General features: G+C 35.1%; 1 pseudogene; it reads left to right on the top strand.

The window, feature by feature from the left end:
* LOC121207965 (beta-amylase 1, chloroplastic-like) overlaps nucleotides 1-1,478 on the top strand; it is a 2,491-nt pseudogene extending 1,013 nt beyond the window's left edge.
* The last annotated feature ends 20,984 nt before the right edge of the window (nucleotides 1,479-22,462 follow it).

Genomic DNA, 22,462 nt, shown 5'->3' with positions numbered 1-22,462 from the left:
ACAGACCTCGCATACACATCAATGGGGAAGAAGGAACTACGAATACCTTTCACTTGGTTGCGATACCCTTCCTGTCTTGAAAGGCCGTACGCCTGTTCAGTGTTATGCTGATTTCATGCGTGCCTTTAGGGACAATTTCAAACACCTCCTTGGTGATACCATTGTGGTAATTCTTCTAATTTACTAGTAATTGTTGATCCCATTTTGTCTCATCCTCTTGGAAGAATTCAACTGCTAAGGAATTACCGTTGTTTTTCACTACAGGAAATCCAAGTCGGAATGGGTCCGGCAGGTGAGCTTCGGTACCCTTCGTATCCGGAGGCGAATGGGACATGGAAGTTCCCTGGAATTGGAGCCTTCCAATGTTTTGATAAGGTACCCTGACATTGCACTGCTCTCTCTTGTCTCTATTTCAGATTAGGTTCTGTTTTGATGTTAATAATATGGATGTTATTTGATGCAGTATATGCTTAGCAGCCTCAAAGCAGCAGCTGAAGCGGCGGGTAAGCCAGAATGGGGTAGCACTGGCCAACTGATGCTGGTCACTACAACAATTGGCCAGAAGATACGCCTTTTTTCAAGAAAGAAGGTGGTGGTTGGAATACTCCATATGGTGAATTCTTCCTTACCTGGTACTCTCAGATGCTGTTAGATCACGGGGAGAGAATTCTATCGTCCGCAACATCGATTTTTGACGGTGCAGGTGTGAAGATCTCAGTGAAGTTGCGGGAATCCACTGGCATTATGGAACCCGATCCCATGCTCCTGAACTCACAGCAGGGTACTACAACACAAGGTACCGAGATGGTTACCTCCCGATCGCTCAAATGCTAGCACGTCATGGTGCCGTTTTCAACTTCACTTGCATAGAGATGCGGGATCATGAGCAGCCCCAAGATGCCTTGTGTGCACCTGAGAAGCTAGTGAAGCAAGTTGCTTTAGCAACCGGAGCAGCACAAGTTCCGCTTGCCGGGGAGAATGCACTTCCCCGTTATGATGAATACGCCCACGAGCAGATCTTACAAGCTTCATCGTTGAATGTCGATGGCTCACCAGTTGATAGAGAGATGTGTGCATTTACGTACTTGAGGATGAACCCATCGCTCTTTCATCCGGACAATTGGAGACGGTTTGTTGCATTCGTGAAGAAGATGAAAGAGGGAAAGGAGCTCGTCGGTGTTGGGAAGAGGTGGAGCGGGAAGCGAACAATTCGTGCATGTCACGCAGCCTTTCATTCAGGAGGCCGCTGTTGCCCTTATGCATTAGCGCATAAGAGCAATGGTAGCTTAGTAAAGAGTTTGTATTAATAACAGTTCCTCAAGGATTCTGAAATGATATAGTTTTTCCTTTCAATTTTTTTTCCTATGCAGTGGCTAGGGAAAAAAATGCATGTTGTATAATTTGGTATTCGATTTTACTTTGTACCAAATAGTTCCAACTCTTTCCAATTTTAATCAAGGATCATATATATTAGATTATTTATTTGCCTTTTTTTAAAGCATTCGATTATATTTGAATTTCTGAAAGAAAGGATTTTACGTTTATAAATATGGTAAAAGTATAACAAAGTTTCTAAACTACTGTTAAAATATATTATGTATAACAATAAATTTAGTCTTCAATTTTTATATATTTATACAATTTGATTTATTCTTTTGCTAAGAGTAAATTAAAAATTTTTGAATAGCAAATTAAAAAAAATCTAAGCTCTTTTAAATTTTTAAAAAATTATAAATTAATTGTTAAAAGTTTAGAATTAAATTTTTTATTAAAGCATTAAAAAGTTTCTAATTTTAAAATTAAAAAAATTTGGTGTAAACATATTAAAAGTTTCTTCTTAGTTTTATAATTTTAAAATTATAAAAGTTAATAAATTTTATTTTATAATTTGTTTATAATTTTTATGATTTTTTAATATTTTTAAATTTTAAAATCGTAATTGATTTTTTTAAATTTGTTACTAAGGTCTTTTTGATCCTTTAGTTTTATTAGTTTAAAAATTACTTCCAATAAAAGAGTACGAGTCAAATTAAATAAATGTGTAAAGGTAATAAATGTGTAAAGGTTAAGGATTGAATTTGTTATTATACTTTATATAAATATCATATTTGAATAGAGAGGTGGCTTTGCTCACTCATCTAACATAAAAACGACTAATTTGCACATTTATTCAGCAGAAAGGGTAAAATGCAATTCAATGTATAATACAATAGATTTTGTGATACTTTTATGGGTTTTTTTACATAAATAATATATAAAAAAAAAACCAAAATGGGCTATTCAAATAGGCAAAGGGTGGTGCATAGGCGACACCACCCTTATTCTGACATAGGCAGCGCCACTTTTCTATTTTGGTATATACGGGTAAAAAAATACAAAAGGGGTACGGTGCCTATCTGATAGGCGGCACTGGTGGTGCCTATCTGATGGGCGACACACTAGTATATTCCCCCTCACTCCCCCATTCGGCTCGTATCAGTTAAAAAAAAATTAGCAGAACAAGAAAGGAGAAAAGAAGAAAGAAAGAAAGAGAAGAACGAAAAGATATTATTATTTTTATTGTTATTTTCAAATATAATAGAATATGATAAGAAAAAAAATATTTTGTTAGTATTATATAGTTTGTTTTGTGTTATTTTTATGTTTTGTTTTAAAGTTATTTTGTTTATTGTGATTTGTTAGTAAGTTTTGTGTTTAGATTATTAAAATATTATGTTTTAATTTTTTTTAATATATTTGAAAGTTTTTATGTTAATAACTATTACAAAGTAATTATTAGTTAGTGATAACAACAAAAAAAATAGATTAATACTGAAAATATTTTTGTCATAGATATTGTTAGAAATGGCAATAAATTTGATATTGTTAGAAATGGTCCTTTTTCATTCATTAAATTTTTTATGTAAGTATCTTTATGCTATTCGAAATTGTTTTGAGAATTTTTGTTTATTTTTTAACAGTTTGAGTATTGAAGATGGATAATAAATTTTTTGTATGCGTTTATTTCGATAGAATCATCCTGACAACAACCGTTGGATATATATTTGAATGTCGGCAACAAATAGCAATGAGATTTAATAGAAATGTCTCGTTCGATGATATGAAGGAATGGATTAGCGCAAAAATTGTTAGACGTTGTGGGAGAAGGATCTCAAAACTTTTCTACAAGTTTTCAGTTTCGACAGATCCCATCAAATTCATCGAAATGGAACTTATAGATGATGAAGACGTAGAGACAATGATCGCTCTTTATTGTAGGAATCAGAGTGACCAAAAAGCACCGATTCACTTACTTGCTGAGTTAGCCAGTGTGGAGCCAAATGAAGATCTCGCTGCATATGGTGAAGAACATGGAGCTTAAGAATCGTGCATGGTGGCTCCAATATTGTACGTTGATAGTGAATCGGCTATACGCGAGATCGATATCGATCTTAATGTTGCACCCGATATTAATGTGGTTGGTGATGATGGATACAATAGTATTGTTCTTTGTGATCAAAAGGTGGATAGTGATAGTGATCCCGATGTGGACGAGGTCCCCGATGATATTGATGACGAAGACGTGAATGACGATGGAAACATTAACGCGTTTTCAGTCAGGAACCAGATTTGACGTATTGTGATACACAATAATCCTAGGCCACACATGTTGCTCATAGACCTCGACGCGACGCACTTACCTGAGTTTTTGGAGTATCGTGAAATACTACCTGCTCACCGGCTGGCCGTAAATTCTGATCCTAATGAGTTGTTCGTAGGCAAGAGATTTGAAAGTAAGGAAGAATGTGTATTTGCTATTAAACGGTATTGCATGAATATATCAGTGGGCTACAAAGTCGCAGTGCCTAAACCGGTGTTATATATTAGGGAGTGTTGGAAGTCGGTGGAAGGCTACAATTGGCAGGTACGAGCTGTATTTATTCAAAATTCGCAGATGTGGGAGATACGAAAATTTGTTGAGCCTCACACATGCATATCAACACGTATGACAAAAGATCATCGAAAACTTGATTCCAAAACTATCTGTACGTGTATCATGCCAATGGTGAAGGACATACCGACCATTAAAGTTTTAGTACTGATTCCGAAATGTAGGCATGATTCCAGTATCGAGTATCATACCGAAAGATGTGGATAGCTAAACAAATGACAATGGAGTAATTGTACTGGGATTTTGATGCATCGTATAATGAGCTACAATGATGGATAGCCGCTATACGGGAGTATGTACTAGGTATTATCATTGAGTTACAGATACGACCTTATTATGGCCCGTATGACCAACTACAACTGGGAAAAGATTTTTTCATCGGATGTTCTAGATGTTTGATCCATGTGTGTGTGCATTTCCCCACTGCAAGCTGTTTGTGCAAGTAGATGGGACCTAGCTATATAGAAAATATACATAGATCCTACTTCTTGCGATTGCTCAAAACGGCAACAAGAACGTACTCGCGATAGTATTTTCCATCCTAGATAAGGAGAACATGGAATCGTGAGAATTCTTCCTTACCAACCTGTGGAAGTATGTTATTAGCAACGATAATATTTTATTATCTATGATAGAGGGAAAGGATTAATTACCGCCATTAGGAGTTCCGATGTGCCATGGAGATCCGTTTACTGGATCCGGCACATTGTAACTAACTTCCATCGATATTATAAGAATGCAGACTGGCGGAGACAAGTTGTAAGAATGGGTAAATGATAACTTTATCTTTTCAATATAAGTTTTAATGTTTTAGGGCAATACTGTAACTTATCTTTTTTTAATACATATGCAGCGCATGAGCTAGAGCCACACATTTTCCATCAAAGAATGGCTCGAATTGAGAGTGAAATGGAGGGTCAAACGAACACATCTTTTTGACAGTGGTTGGGTACCATGGAGCCGTGGCAATGAGTTCAAAGTTTTGACGAGGGCTTTCGTTACGGTCAAATGACCACAAACTTGGTGGAGGGGATCAACATTGTGTTGTTGAAAACACGACATCTTTCGATATCATCTTTCTTCTCAGCTACATTCTACAAGTTGGCTACCTTGATGCCGACAATGGGTCAGCAACAAGTCAACCAGATAGAAGTGGGACATGTGTTTTTCGAAGATATCAAGAATGCAATGGTTGCAAACCATTACATGGGGAGGTCGATGAATGTAGAAGTATATTCACGACGTCTTGAAATGTTTTGAGTTATGGAGACCATCGCTCGTTGACCCAGTATACCACCTAGGTCCTATGGAGTTGATCTTCGAAATAGACGGTGTGGTTGCAGGAGGTTCTAAACACTTCATTATCCATGTGCACATATCGTGGCAACGTGTGCTAAAGTCTCGCTCAATGTTGAACAATTTTCCGATGATGTGTACACCCTCGAGCGCACATTGCGTATCTGGAAAAATGAGTTCCTTGTCCTGTCTGACCTGTCTACGTAGGAGGTATCTCCGACGAGTTTCAAGCTTGTCCGAAACAAAGGGTTGCGCAGGAATCCGAAAGGTCATCCATAATCATCTAGAATCCGTAATGAAATAGACATTAGGGAGAAATCTGACAGTAAGCATTGTGGATTATGCATATTAACTGGTCATAATCGGAGTAAATGCCTACAACGAAATACCATGTTGGAAAATCGTCATGATCGGGTTGGAATTGAGCTTATGTAATCTAATGTACCTAATTTATATTACAAAGTTTGTTCCAATTTTTAATGTTGCAATTAATTAATTAAATAAATACAAATATTGTCTTTTTCTTGATTTATATTTTTTAAAATAAAAAGTACAAACTTTGTAATATTTAAATTGCAAGAAACTCCTAAAATTGATGGTTTGATGGTGTAGTTCTAGAGGTATATTTCTGCAGGGGTCGACGTTCATGTTGTGGGTGATCGCAGTGATCAACATCCTCTTCAGTAGCAGGTGAGACTGTACGAAACATGAAAGAAAAATCATATGTCCCGAATGCCATCGATGAACTTTAGTTGAGAGGAGTGCTATACTGCAGTGGATACAACCCAATAGGAGTGGAGTAATGTGGTGGATACGGGCCAGGAGGAGTGTTGTACTGCGGTGGTACTGGACTAAAGATATCAAACCCGGAATGATATCCGTGTCTTGACGAGCCCGGGAAATAATCATTGACCTGCAACTCCGGATGATAAGAACTATTAGCGAAATGTTTATGCGACCACTCAGGCTCGGGTTTCGGCTGTGGCTTAGGCTCAAGCTCGGGCTCGAGCTCGGGCTCTAGCTCTGGCTTGGCCTCTATATCGGGCACTAACTTGTATGCCCAGGTCGATGCATGTGCGGGGGTACTACAGTCGACTGCACACCAAGTAAATATGGTTTTCCCGTACTAGAGTACCATTGTATGTACTCTAATGATGGTTGCAAATTAGAAAAAAATCCATCTGAGTTGTTTATGCCATTCGATTATCCCACACTGCAACATATTTTTGGTGCACAATCCTCAATTATTTCCATGTTTTCTTCTCTTGTTGATCCCGTAAATTTTCCCCACCTACATTGGCAGATCCGGGATATACTAGATGCAACCAAACTGTCGGAGTACTCGATCCCGGTTATACCACTCAACTGTCTGGAAATTAATAATTGGTGTGTTAATGCACCACATGTGAGAATGAATGTGGGCAGATGAGGGTATAACAACCGCAATTTCTAGTCTCTGATACGGTATCCAGATAAATTGCATGATTAATAATATGGTTAAAATTTAACACGGTTTGAGTAAGATATACAAAGTAATTAAATGTCACGAATATTGGAATAGCTTACACCTTCCCCGACATGTTGGTCAATCATTAGACAATATATCGGGAAGTGTACGATCTCCCGATAGTAAGATAAAAACTCCATCTACGAAAACAAATTACATGTTAGAATAATATCGTTAGAATAGTATTATTAGAAAAAAAAATGTCAATTAATAACAAGTTAAATTTTATCACCTGTTCACTAGTGGAAATACGTATGGTTGGTGCCTAACCGATGCCAAAAATGACATCCGTTAAAGAGCCCATGACTACAGCAATAGAATGCATCTGCCTATGTCTACGGCATCAGGCTTTGTCGTCTGACAAAGCTCACGATACAACATAGCTAGAACTACGGAACCTCAACTATACGAGCAAACATTCTACAAATCAGCTAATAGGGGTAAATACATCAGATGAACCCAGTTATTGTTCGCATCCAACATCAGTACACCCCTTATAATATGCATAATGTATGCTCAAGCTACACACATCACCTCATGCTCACTGGCATTAATTAATAAATGTTCAAAATTGGCTTTCAGCCATGAAAATTTCAAGCCCATAAATTTGGACTCAGCATTGTCGGGCGAGGGCGAGACTCCTAGTAGGCTATAACAAATGGAAGCTGGCTCAGCTATCGCACTTACGCCCGTTACGGCACTCCGTCGATTGGGAGCGCAAGTTGCAATGCAATATCCTCCAGAGTGACAGTGTACTCCCCACATGACAAATTAAAATTGTGGGTCTCCGGGCGCCAACACTCGACCGATGTAGATATTAAATCATACCACAAATCAAACGTCTAGATCAATGTAGCTGACCCGAATCCAGCTAACTCCAAGTATGGCATCAGTCGTTCATCCAGGGAATATCCTAAACCATTCACCCGGACCCTTAATGCACGGTACGGGCCTGGACAATATTAAATTACAGAAAATAGTCATAATAACATAATTTATTTCCATAAATTATGTAGATTTTTTTAAGGGAACTTTTTAAGGGAACCCATGATTAACAAATAACAATATATTACCATATTATTAACAGTTTTTGATATGTGACCATCGTTCTTAATCAATGAACCCATTGCGATACCTGCAATTTCAGAATAAATTTCGGTTATTAATTTCAAAGTTTGATGGATTTTAAATATTTATCAAAATACTTGAATTTTATATATTGCTTTTAATTACAAAAAAAAATACCAAATAGTTTTGTCCATATCATATTTTTTGCTATATTACATTAACAAAAAATATATCTTATAAATTCCAATTCAAACTCCAACTCAATGGTCTCATTCACAAATTCCAACTCAATGGTTTAATCTTTTACCTACATAAAAAAAATAATATTAAAATAATAAAAATAACATGCCAATAGAAAAAATATAACAAAAACATAACATAGACAATACATAATAAATATAAATATTTTTATTATTATTTTAAAATATAATAAGTCAAATGTATTAGTTTAAAATACAATATATACAATAACATGCCAACTTAATTATTGTCAAAAAATATAATTTTTTTTGCATAGAACTTCAAAAGAAATTTCATTTATAATATTTATAAATAACATAAAATAAAATTTAAAAAACATAAACTCTTATTCTCAATTATAAAGTCTTAAAAAATTAGAACATATAAACTAATTCCTAATTAATCTCATAAATTTCAAATTCCATATCAATTGTCTCATATTTTACCTACATAAAAAATAAAAATAAAAATATTAAAATAATCAAAATAACATGCCAAATAAATTCCATAAAAAATAAATCTAATCAACCTAAAACACACATAAAAAATAAATTACATAAAAAAATAAAACATTAAAAATAAATTATGAATGAATAAAAATATAAAATAAATACAAACATACCTTAATTGCTCTTTTTAACCAAATAATATCTTACAAAAATAAAATTAAAAATTAAATCCAAATTAAATCAACAATAATAACAACAAAAACAAATTAAATTAACACTAATCTATTAATTTATAACAAAAAATTATCTTTTCTTCTTTTTTTTTCCTTCTCTTTTTCCTTCCCTCTCTCTATTCTCCTCTTTTTTTTCTTTCTTTTTCCCTTCCCTTCTGCCCTCTCCCTCTCCTTCTCCTTCTTCTTCTCTTCTCTTTCTTCTCCTTCTCTTTCTTCTCCTTCACTCACTGGCCAAAAATGAAACTTGGGAACCATTATAAGGTCCCCAAACACATAATAACAACAAATACCCTGCATGAGCCGTCCCATTGCCTGCGTCTGCCACCGTGGTGCTGCCTGTGCTGTCTCCTCCATCACTGGGTGCCGCCTCTTCCCTAGGCGTGACCTAGTGTGCTGTCCCATCGTGGCAGCAGGTCAATTTTCGAGTTCGGTTTTTACCGTATACGACCCGTATTTGACCTGTATTTTACCTTGGGTGCCGCCTATCTACATGCCTCCACCATTATTTTATTTATTTATTTATTTTTTCATGCTGATTTGTGTTAGAAAATCAAGGTGGTGCTGCCTATGCACCATCCTCCGCCCATTTAAATGTACCATATTAGTACATAATTCTTGCAACAACCCATTTAGGTATTTTTTTAATATTATTTGGGTAAAAAACTTACTTTTATCATATTTATAATAAAATTGATAAATACGGATACATATTCAAATAACTATGAAATAGAATCAAATTAGTCAACATCCTCTAAATCTAATGACAAAAACATTTATTTTGTGACACGAGAGCTTAGGTTGAATTATTAGCAACTCCATCCTTACCCTCAATTATTAAAAAAATAGAATCAAATTATTTATATATAAAAGATGAAGAATAAAATGGATATGGAGTGAAGGGTGAGTATTTGTTCCGCGTAATTAATTTATATATGTTTGATAAAAAAATAAATTAATCAGGCAATGATACAAATGGATCTATTTGTTCTTTAATTTAATGTATAATGGTTAATGTACTTATGTTTTAAGGAAAAAAAAATAAAATGCAATTCAACTCTTAATACAAATACTTCCTCAATACTATTATTATTATTATTATTTTTTAACAAATCATGTTATGTTCCCTCTTCTTTCACGTTTTAATCCTCCAAATTGGTAGCATTATTATTGTGGAGAAAATTTATCCCTCAAAGAAGCGACTTTTCTCAAATCGTGATCTTTTCTATAGCAATGGCAAGAGTTCTAGAGAGGTCTAAATCATGGAGTCAGATGGCCATCTTTCATGACTTTAAAAAGGAAAATGAAAAACACTTTTTTCATGGATTAAAAAAAGGGTTTCACATGATTAACCACTTGCTACTTCCCCTTTTTTTTATTTTTATTTTCTGGACGGTAATGTGATAAAATCACATGAATTAAATGCTCAAGAGGTTGCTTTTTTCCATCTTTTCTTCTCCACCTTCCTTAATATATATTTTATTGAAGTTTTAAACAAAATATTATTCTAATAAAATAATATTTTTACAGTTGGAACAAATTTTTTTTTTAAATTCTACATTAGTTTTTAAAATTATCTAATAAATTTACGTTCATTAGAATTTTTTTAATTATATCATCACTATATATTTAACAAAAAAAATTCAAATATCACTCCAACAAATTTAATAAATAATTGTATTGGTATTAAAAATTGGAATTGAATTGGTAAATTTAAAAATTCAAGTGTTTTAACCCTCAAACACGAATATTATTAAAACGTCTTAAACCCTAAACCTTTATCTCGCAAACACTAATGTTCCTCTTAAAAATCGTAAAAGAAAACTCTAATTAAATAGATTCAAGAGATATAATGAAAAAACACGTCTAGTTGAAAGTGTCTTGTTTACAAAATAGGAAAACATGTCTAGCTGGCAATGTTCTCTTACAACATAAGTTAAAAACACGTTCAGTTCAGCATGTTTTCAAAAATCCACATAATCTTACAAATATTTAAAAAAGTTTATAAATATTTAAAAAATCGATATTTTTTTTTTCATATTTGATATATTGATTGGATTAGGATAACTTTAACTATGATATTGATTGGATTAGGATAACTTTAACTATGTGACAAAAATTTGGTTATCAAGACATAAAAGTAGTGGCTGAAAATTTGAACTTGTATCATGTTGTCATTGCACCAAACCATGTATTTAGTATTACTTTTGGCAGTTCGTAATTTTGTTGACAATCAAAATAAAGAGATTTTGTTTCCAAAATCTATTTAAAAAAGATGCTTTTCCAATAAAAAGTTTTCTAGTAAAAAGCATTTTTGAGCATATAGTTTACTTTAATATATTTACATATTTGCTATATTTATATTGTACAAAATTTCAAGGCCAATGAAATTTGAAAATTTGGAAGAAATCAAGGAATTTTATTTATGACGTTATGAGTTATAATCTTTATATAAATTCTTTGATTTCTTTTTTCAATGGAGACTTGATTTAAAGGTGGCCTTGAATTAATCTTGGATGAATTCAAATTTTTTTAATAGTTTTCAAGACTTAATCTTAGAAATAGGTTTACAGAGAGCTCGGAACCAAGATTTTTCGAGATTTGATCTTAGATGGTTGAGTCTGTTTCAATAATGGTCATCAAAATTTGATCTTGAAGAAAAAATTTATCTCCTTTGTGTTGATGCCAAGGAACTAAGAGGAGGTTTGACCTAGGGGTTATTTACACTTGATTGTAGATGGATGATTCCACTTCAAGGACCTTTTAAACTTGATACTGAAAACAAGTTTAGTCTCTTTTTTATAGGATGAACAGGATTAAAGAGTTGCTTTCTTTAGAACTAATGCAACATTCTTTATAATTTCTTTGAGTTGTTTGATTTCTTCAGAGATTTATGAGATTTTGGAGAGAAGTTTTAGTTTTCAAAACCTTATCCTCGAGCTTCGATTTCTAAACTTTCAGATTTATGAACTTGTGAAGTTTTGTTGAATGCATGCAGGTGGCCCTCTTTTATAGTATTAGCTAGACAAGTAAAAGATAATTCTTATAGAGTATAATCTCTTCATTTGAGTGATCTACAAGGCATAATCTATTTTATTTATTATTTATAAAGAAAATGCATTCTTTATAAACGAGTCATAAAAAGATTTAATTTTTTTTATTTATCTCTTAATTTAATTAGAAGTAAATAATAATTACACAAAATAATTCTTATTGGTCCAAAATTTTTCCTTTCTACATATATAAATTATATTTTATTTTAAACAAAATTTATTATACAATTATGACATATTTATGAAGTATGGGATTATTAATAGAGGAATAAATATTAAAATTATACATGAAGTTTGATCTAATATGCAATTATACTCATGAAATTTTGATTGTGTCTCAAATGTATATACTAAACTTTGATTTTTATTCAATTATATACATTTATTTAGTATAATTATTTATGTGTACATTATGTAAACGTAAAATGTTGCTATATTGTCAATTTGAATCAAATCAAAGTTTAATGTATAAAATTGTACAAAATTAAACTTCATGTATAACATTATAAAATGGGTGAAAATTCATGTTCAATTTTGAGATTTATCCCTTAATACAAAAATAATGTTAGAATGAAATGATTTTTATTTTTTATTTAATTTAAAAATGATTTTTATATAATTTTTTTTAAAAATAGCATATTTATATAGGTTTAATACTATTAAGTTATTCAATTATCATTCCAAATAATCTAATGATATTATTTCTAGCATGATGTCATTTTGAGACATTTTGTCTTCTCATAATAATGTCAAACCCTAAAAATCTCATAACACATGTTACATACATTTTCCCCTAATTGAATTTTTCAACAAAAATAGTAATACTAATGGTATCAATATCTTACCTAAGCTTGATTTAATTGGAAATTTGAGTTTGAATCACCTGTTACTTTTAAACTTTTGATCTTCACAAGTGAATTTACTCGCCGGCTTCAATTTCATATATCCAGTTTTCCATCTTCATTTGGAATTCCAAATCTCATCTTCACCTTGCTTACCCAAAATCTTCCATCTTTGCCTTAGATGGAAGATAGTCATAGTTGACACGTCATCAGAAATCTGATTTTCCACGGTTACAGCTCCATTATTCATCATAATTTCGCAAACCCAAACAATTCTTTGGTCGAAAACATTAATAAGAAAATTGAAACAAATAATAATAATAATAATAATAATAATCATCGTCGTCAATGGTTTTAAGTGGAGTACAACATGTTCCCTTTTAAGGCTTTAATATATTTTCCATATACAACCAAATTTTCAACACTCAAAGTAGAATAGTGAAAATGACTAATAGAAAGATCTTTTATCTAGATATAAAATAGATGTATTTTTTCATAATATCCCTTCCATAATGATATATATATTTTAATCAGATTTTATTTTTTTATATATATATTAATCAAATATCCTTTCATAAGGGCAGGGACGTATCTAGGATTTTACTTCAAGGGAGATGAAACTTCTAAATTTAAACTACCTTTTTTTTAATGTAGAAAAAGTGCCAATTCTTCTTGGATACTTGTTCTTCTTATCAAACAAATCAATTTATTTATTTTTTAAAAGCATGAATGATTTAACTGTAAAAAAAAATTACAAGAAAAAACTCACACTATATAAAATTAAATATTTCTTTCCAATATGCAAAAAAGAATAACTAATATATACTATACTAAAAATTTCATAAATATCATTATAATTCAAAAAATTAAATTAAGAAATTTGGCCTTAGTCCTATTTCTCAATACTAGGAATCTTAAATTGCACTCTTCACTTTTTCATAAGATCAAACTCATCAATGATAGAATCTGTTGAAAATTCTCGAGCTATCTCTTTTTCGATGTATGCCACCAAGTAAGTTGAAAGAAAATCATCCTCCATTCTGTTGCAAAGTCATGTATTCACAATTTTCATTGCTAAAAATGCTCGTTCGATTGTGGCAGTAAACACGGAAAGATTAACACAAGACGAATAATTCCATCAAGAAAAGGATAAATACTTGACTTTTTTTGTCTTAGCTAGCACTTGACACAACTCGACAACTGTAGAAGCTTTCTGCAACTCCGTGCTTTGATGAGCATCAAGTTGAAAATGCTCCAATTAAATCTTCATGTGTAGCTTTTCTTGCTCTGTAAAATCGTCCAAATAAAAATCATTCATAAGCTTGCAGATATCTTCCACCTGAAAAGTTTTGTAATTATCACGTGGATCCAAAGTGGAGCTAAGAACAAGTAACTCCACTACCTCATCATTAAAGCAAGATTCATTTTTGTTAGCAATGAATCGATACCGGCAATGAATATATCAAACCATTAGTGATGCTCAATTGTGATGTTATCTCTCTGGATGCGAAACCAACCTTGATAAGCTTTGTACGGAGAACTTAAATTTGAGACTTCTATCTCATGATCTTTACAAAATAACTTCACTTTATCAAACAAAGGATCCCACCCATGCTCTCTGAATTTCTAAAGAAGCGTTTTAGTTGATGACACCAACTGCATCACATTTAGTATGAACTTTGTACATATAAACTTTGTGCTGTTCAAGTCACAGTTGGTTCCAGTACGTTAGAGCGATATTTTCCTTCTGGATTTTCTTTGGTGTATTAGCAATTATATTAGTTATGCAGTTGTGGCATTAGTCTTATTAGGTGCGACAGTTTCTTGCCATCTTTCAGCTACAAACCTGTTACTGTGATAGTTTGAGGGAAGATTTCCGTAGGAAGGAGTAAGATAATTCTTCTAGTTCACTTGATGGTTGTGGCTCAAATGTGAAATGCAGTAGTAGTGTTAAAGTAGGTCATACTACAAACATCATCGAATGTAGTAGTCAGAGTACGGTTCAATGCTCCTATGCTAGTATTCGGAATAGCATTGTTATGTATCCACTTCTAGTTTTCAAGAAGGGTTAAATAGTGATAAGAGTGTAGATAGTAGAAAACCAAGTTTAGCATTACCTAGCAATTCTTATTACTTTGACAATCTTGAATTTCGCCAGTTAGTTAAAGTTGGGTATCAGGTTAAGTATGATCTATTACGGGTTGTTATGATTTTGAATGAGATTAAGAGCGAGATACAATAGATTTTATGTTTGGATTATTTTGATGTTGAGAAGAAAGGCTTAAATTGAATTGTTACTATCTGATTGATGAAGTTGATTCAATTTGTTCTAGTTAAAACAGATTAATCACTTGAAAAGCTAGTTGTAATGTATTTATTTGAGTTATCTTTAGATTCTAAATTAAATTTCATAGAGCTATGACACAAACAGATGGACAGTTTGAATGAGAACTCATGTAACACCCCGAACCCGAGACCGTCACCGGAGTCGAACACGAGGTGTTAACAGACTTTAACCACTTATAAACAAATTTCCCAGACACTGCCAATCTGTGTACTAGTCGCTTTAAAAAACATATCTTGAGTTCAGAAACTCGGAATCCAGTTCCGTAAATTTTCCCTGAAACTAGACTAATATACCCATCTAAATATTTTTTATAGAATTTTTGGTTGGGCCAATTAGTACATTTTATTAGTCAAAGTCTCCCATATTACAGAGATCGACTACACTGACCTTTGCACATTACAACTTGGATATCTCCCTGTACAGGACTTCAATACTGATGTCGTTTGTTTCTATAGAAACTAGACTCAAAGAGGAATCTATAAATATATGGCATGACTCCTAATTATCTCTGGTTAATTTATAATGAATTTCCAAAGTCGAAACAGGGAATCCAGAAACCGTTCTGGCCCTGTCTTACGAGAACCTGAATATCTCTTAACATACTGTCCATATGATCGTTTCGTTACTTTCCTATGAAAATAGATTCATCAAGGTTCGTTTACATAATTTATTCACTATTTAATTCCCTTCCTACTATTTTTAGTGATTTTCCAAATATACATCACTGCTGCTGTCAGCATATGCCTTTAAGGTAGACTTTACCTATTTCATAGTTTCCATGATTCAACTAACCCTTTTAGCATAAATAGCACAAATTATGATAGTGATTAACCATTCCCATGGCCAATCCTTGTTAAGCATATCTACACCTCTCAATAACCATATCCATACCAAATGATTATAACATTATACTCAAACATATATAAGCCATTTTCGCATGGCTATCCAAAATTATACAAGTCCAAAGGGCCCATAACCCCCAACAAAAAGGGTAGTCCTATACATGCCATTTCGAAGTTCAACCAAAATTGTACCAAAAGGGGGGGCTTTGATAGTGTGGGCGACTTCGACTTCAAAATCCCGAGTCCGATAGCTGGAGAACCAAAATCTATAAAACAGAGAATCAAGGAGACGGAGTAAGCAATTTATGCTTAGTAAGTTTTGAGCAAGGGATTCCAGCACAACAAAAGTATAGCATTCATGTAGCTAAACGGATAATTTCATATGCACAATTTTTCAATATCATACTTACTTCACATTACCAACCCTTTTATTCATACACAAAGATCAACTTAGCCAAAGGCCGGTAGCTCATTTATCAACTGAGCGAATACTTATTTGTAAGGGCTCAACTAATTCAAAGCACATACGAAACATACCTCAATGTTGGGATGTTTCAAGCGTATTAACTGAAATTTTTACAGCAAGATCATTCATTCCCAAATCACGTACCTTCGGAATTTAACCGGATATAGCTACTCGTTCAAATGCCTTCGAGACATAGCCCGGTTATAGTAACTCCAACAAATGCCTTCGGGACTTAACCCGGATTTAGTAACTCGCACAAATGCCTTCGGGACTTAACCCGGATTTAGTAACTCGCACAAATGCCTTCGGATCTTGGTCCGGATATGGTCACTTAGCACAAAGCCTTCGGGACTTAGCCCGGACATCATTCAAATAACCATGCACATTTAACAATAAATCATGGCACATTCGTATTTCGTTTCGTTAGCAAAACTCAAACACAAGACACTTATCATTCTTGCAATTTCGGCTCAATAGCCACACACAAGGAGCATGATTTTGATTTGCTTAAAACATGATCTAATCAAATCATAATTTAAGCTCTTTTACTCAAGAACTTACCTCGGATGTTGTCGAACGATTCCGATGGCTACTCGACCACTTTTTCCTTTCCCTTATTCAACTGGGGTCCTCTAAGCTCTTGAGCTAATTCAAACAAATTTAACTCATTAAAGTCTCATTTTGCTAGCTTATGGCCGAATATGACAAGGAGTTTGATAGGTCATATGGCCACCCTTTTAGCTCAAATACACAATGGTCATACGCATTTTTAATCACATCAAGCAATTTAATACAATTCATTCGAACATCAAAAGAGAAGCTCAAGGTACTTAGCCCATATATACATTAGACATTAGAGTCACATGTGTACGAAATCACGAATCGAATTCAACATACTAGCTAATATTTCCCCTTAGCCGAATTTTCTAAGTCAAGCTAAAGCCATCAATAGGCTACCTATGGCGGAACATACACATAGCTTATGTACTTATTCATGTGGCCGAACATACATGTCTATGTTGGGGCCGATTGCAACACTTAATACATTCTACAAGTATGGTTACTTGTATTGACTAAACACCATTTTGTTTCAAGTTCAAAACTTGGCTAATACACACATATATACACTAGTAAAGCATCCTCTCCCTTTCCATCAATTTAACACATGCATTACTCATTAATATACAAAAATTATATTCGGCCTTAGCACACAACTTGCTAGCCGATTCTTCTCCATCTAGCAACCAATGCACATATGTGCTCACTCAAAAATGCTAAAAAGAAGATTCAAGAATCATCAATCCACCATCACATGCATCATTAACAAGCTTCATATTTAGCATGCAATGGCATTAACACAAAATCTACCTAGGCCGAATATCATCCCCATGACATAGCAAAGATTTGAACCATGGGCTAATTAGAACTCAAGCTAGCAACTAAAAACATGCATGAATCTCATGGCACAACCTCAAACATACCTTGATCTAGATACAAGTATGGCCAAACCTCCTCCTAATCCTCTTCCAAACCAAACATGAAGCAAGAACTCCTTCCTCCTTCCTTAGAATTTTCGGCCAAAAGAAGATGAAAAAGGATGAACAAAATTTTTCTTTTCTTTTCTTTAACTCACGGCAATGGGGGGAGGGAAACAACCACACATTTTTTTTTGTTTCCATTTCTTTATTACCCATACTCCTTATTTTATTTTTCCTAACATACCTCACTAACATAACATGTTTGTGACATGTTTCCACTCATAGCATGGCCGGCCACTATGCCTTAATTTGGGTAAATTGACATGCAAACCCATCATTTTCACAATATGCATTAATAGGCCACTTTGCATTTGCCTAGCACATTTCAAAATTTTCTCACATAAGTCCTATTTGATAAAATTCACTTACAATTAACAAAATTCAAACATGAAATTTTCACACATGCACATGTACATATAATGAGCATCAATTATGACGGTTAATTATTTTTATGACTCGGTTTAGTGGTCCCGAAACCACTTCCCGACTAGGGTCAATTTTGGGCTGTCACAACTCTCCCCCACTTAAGAAATTTTCGTCCCCGAAAATCTTACCGGTAAATAGGTTTGGGTATCGTTCTTTCATCGAGCTCTCGGTTTCCCAAGTAGCTTCCTCGATCGTGTTTGAGCCATAACACCTTAACTAACGTAACCCTTTTGTTTCGCAACTCTTTCACTTCACGAGCTAGGATATGAATCGGTTCTTCTTCATAACTCAAGTCAGATTGAATTTCAACTTCTGAGGGATTAATCACATGTGACGGATCGGATCTATAACGTCGAAGCATCGAAACATGAAAGACATCGTGAATCTTTTCAAGTTTAGGGGGCAAAATCAATCTATACGCAACCGGACCAACTCGTTCGGAGGTTTCGTACGGCCCAATGAATCTCGGGCTCAACTTGCCCTTACGGCCAAATCTGAGTACCTTTTTCCAAGGCGAAACTTTAAGAAACACTTTATCTCCCACCTGATATTCAATGTCTTTTCGTTTCAAATCCGCATACGATTTTTGACGATCTGTGGCTGCCTTCAGACTTTCACGGATTACCTTTACTTTCTGTTCAGCATCTTTAATCAAATCAACTCCGAAAATTTTACTTTCACCGAGCTCGGTCCAAAACAATGGTGTACGGCATTTACGACCGTACAAAGCCTCGTAAGGTGCCATCTTAATACTTGATTGAAAACTATTGTTGTAAGCAAATTCAATCAAAGGTAAATACTGTTCCCATGAACTACTGAACTCGAGGATGCAACATCTCAACATATCCTCAAGTATCTGAATTATCCGCTCAGATTGACCATCGGTTTGGGGGTGAAAAGCAGTGCTAAAATGCAGCTTGGTACCCAAAGCTTCTTGCAATTTCCTCCAAAATCGTGAGGTGAATCTCGGATCTCTATCCGACACGATAGAAATAGGTACCCCGTGTAATCTCACAATCTGAGAAACGTACAATTCAGCTAGTTTATCCAATGAAAAATCCGTACGCACGGGGATAAAGTGAGCCGACTTAGTCAGTCTATCGACAACAACCCAAATCGCATCTTTCTTACTTGCTGACAATGGCAGTCCGGACACAAAGTCCATTGTGACTCGATCCCATTTCCACTCGGGTATCATGATCAGCTGAAGTAATCCTGAAGGCACTTGATGTTCTGCTTTCACTTGTTGACATATTAAACATCTCGAAACAAAGTCGGAGATGTCTCATTTCATACCATGCCACCAAAATCGACGTTTCAAATCGTTGTACATTTTCGTACTCCCCGGGTGAATTGACATTCGGCTACAATGGGCTTCGTTCAGAATCATCGAAATGAGTTCCGAATTCCTTGGAACACACAAACGACTTCTGAACCTCAAACAATCATCATCATCAATTTGAAACTCCGATTCCTTGTTCGGAACACACTCAGCCCGTTTTGCAACCAATTTATCATCAACTTTCTGGGCTTCACGAATTTGATGAATCAATAATGGTTTGGCTTTTAATTCAGCTACTAACACATTGTCGGGTAGAACAGACAAGTGCACATTCATCGCTCGTAAAGCAAACAATGATTTCCGGCTTAAGGCGTCCGCAACCACATTAGCCTTTCCCGGGTGGTAATCAATGAAAAGCTCGTAATCTTTCAACAACACAAGCCAACGTCTTTGTCGCAGATTTAAGTCTCTTTGAGTCATCAAATATTTGAGACTTTTGTGATCCGAAAATACATGGCACTTTTCACCAAATAAGTAATGTCGCCATATTTTTAAAGCAAATACGATGGCAGCTAGTTCAAGATCATGGGTCGGATAATTTTTCTCATGTGGCTTTAATTGTCTCGACGCATAGGCCACCACTCGACCTTCTTGCATCAATACGCAACCCAACCCAAGTAGGGATGCGTCACTATAAATGACAAACTCTTTGCCTGATTCGGGTTGCACTAAAATTGGAGCTTCAGTCAAATAAGTTTTCAGTTGATCGAAACTTTTCTGACATTTCTCCGCCCATTCGAACTTAACATCCTTTTGAAGTAGCTTCGTCATTGGTGTGGCTATCATCGAGAAACCTTTGACAAATCGTCGGTAATAACCGGCGAGTCCCAAAAAGCTCCGAACCTCAGTAATATTTCTCGGTGGTATCTAGTTAAGTATGGCTGAAATTTTGTTCGGGTCAACTCGAATACCCGATGCGGATACCACATGACCCAAGAAGCTAACCTCTCTTAACCAGAACTCACACTTACTGAACTTAGCATATAACTGCTTATCCCGCAAAATTTGCAACACTAGTCTCAGGTGCTCAGCATGTTCGGTCTCATCTCTTGAATAGACCAAGATGTCATCAATGAACACAACTACGAACCGATCCAAATATGGTCTGAAGATCCGATTCATCAAATCCATAAATACCGCAGGGGCATTAGTGAGCCCAAACGGCATCACTAAGAATTCGTAGTGACCATATCTCGTTCTGAAGGCAGTTTTGGGTATGTCCGAATCTCGAATTCGCAACTGATAATAGCCCGATCTCAAATCTATTTTTGAGAACACTGAGGCTCCTTTTAGTTGATCAAACAAATCATCAATACGCGGTAACGGATATTTATTCTTTATCGTCACTTTATTCAATTGACGATAGTCAATGCACAACCTCATGGTTCCGTCCTTCTTTTTCACGAACAATACTGGTGCACCTTAAGGTGAGAAACTTGGTCGAGCAAAACCTCTATCCATCAATTCTTACAACTGAGCTTTCAACTCTTTTAACTCGGTTGGTGCCATGCGATACGGAGCTATCGAAATCGGCGTAGTCCCAGGTACAAGCTCAATACCAAACTCTATCTCCCGAACAGGTGGTAAACCCGGTAATTCTTCAGGAAAAACATCCGGGTATTCACAAACCACCGGCACAGATTCGGGTTTCTTTTCTAATTCTTTGTCATCAAGTACATACGCAAGGTATGCTTCGCACCCTTTTCTTACATATTTCTGGGCCAACATTGAGGATATTACAGCTGACAACCCCTTTAAGTCCGTAGACTCAACTCGGATCATCTCGTTATTTGCGTACCTCAAATCAATAGTCTTGCTTTTGCAATTCACAACCGCATCATGCACGGTCAACCAATCCAAACCAAGAATAACATCAAATTCATCAAACGGCAAAAGCATCAAGTCCGCCGGAAAACAGGAACCTCGAATTACTATGGGACATTTCTTACACACTTTGTCGACAAGCACGTAACGACCCAAGGGATTTGACACCCGAATTACGAACTCAGTAGACTCAATAGGTAAAGTCTTACTGGATGCTAAGGTTTCACATATGTAAGAATGAGTAGAACCGGGGTCAATCAAAGCAATTACATTAGTATCAAAGAGAGTAAAAGTACCGGTAATAACATCAGGCGAAGAAGCATCCTCGCGGGCACGTATAGCATAAGCTCTAGCAGGCGCACGAGCCTCGGATCTGGTCGTAGCATCTCTAGATCCTCTCTGACCACCACTAGCATTGCCCGTATTTCCAGATGGTCTACCTCGAGGAGTGGTAGCACCCGGTTTCCCACTCTGATTTACATTCTGTTCAGACAACCTCGGGCAATCTTTAATGAAGTGGTCAACTGATCCGCACTTGTAACAGGAGCAGTCAGGGAATCTATAACTCCCCGAATGCCATTTACCACAATATTGACATTTCGTTCTGTCTTGACGTTCATTCCCAACACTGGCGACCGAAGTGCCTCGTGTACCCAAAGAGGGTCGATCACGATCTCGTCTAAAAAGGCCCGAAGTGCCTCTAGACCGGCCCACATTATCTCGAAATTTCTTCGATGCCTGTTGAAGAGACTTTCCTGAGGATCTTTTACGAAACTCTCCAGTTCCCACATCAACTTTTTGTTTTTCTTTTCTAAGCTCTTCGGCTTTACAAGCTCGCTCGACAAGTACTATGAACTCTCGTATTTCAAGAATGCCCACGAACATTTTTATATCTTCATTCAGCCCATCCTCGAAGCGTTTACACATGATAACCTCAGACGAAACACATTCCCGAGCGTACCTACTAAGTCTAACAAAATTTCGCTCGTAATCAGTAACTGACATAGAACCTTACTTAAGCTCAAGAAATTCCTTCCGTTTTTGATCAACAAATCTCTGAT

The sequence above is a fragment of the Gossypium hirsutum genome, chromosome A10 (assembly GCF_007990345.1).
Source record: "Gossypium hirsutum isolate 1008001.06 chromosome A10, Gossypium_hirsutum_v2.1, whole genome shotgun sequence".
In the NCBI taxonomy this organism is placed as follows: domain Eukaryota; kingdom Viridiplantae; phylum Streptophyta; class Magnoliopsida; order Malvales; family Malvaceae; genus Gossypium; species Gossypium hirsutum.
The sequence above is the reverse complement of the archived record's forward strand: the minus strand, read 5'-3'. Positions and strand labels throughout refer to the sequence as shown.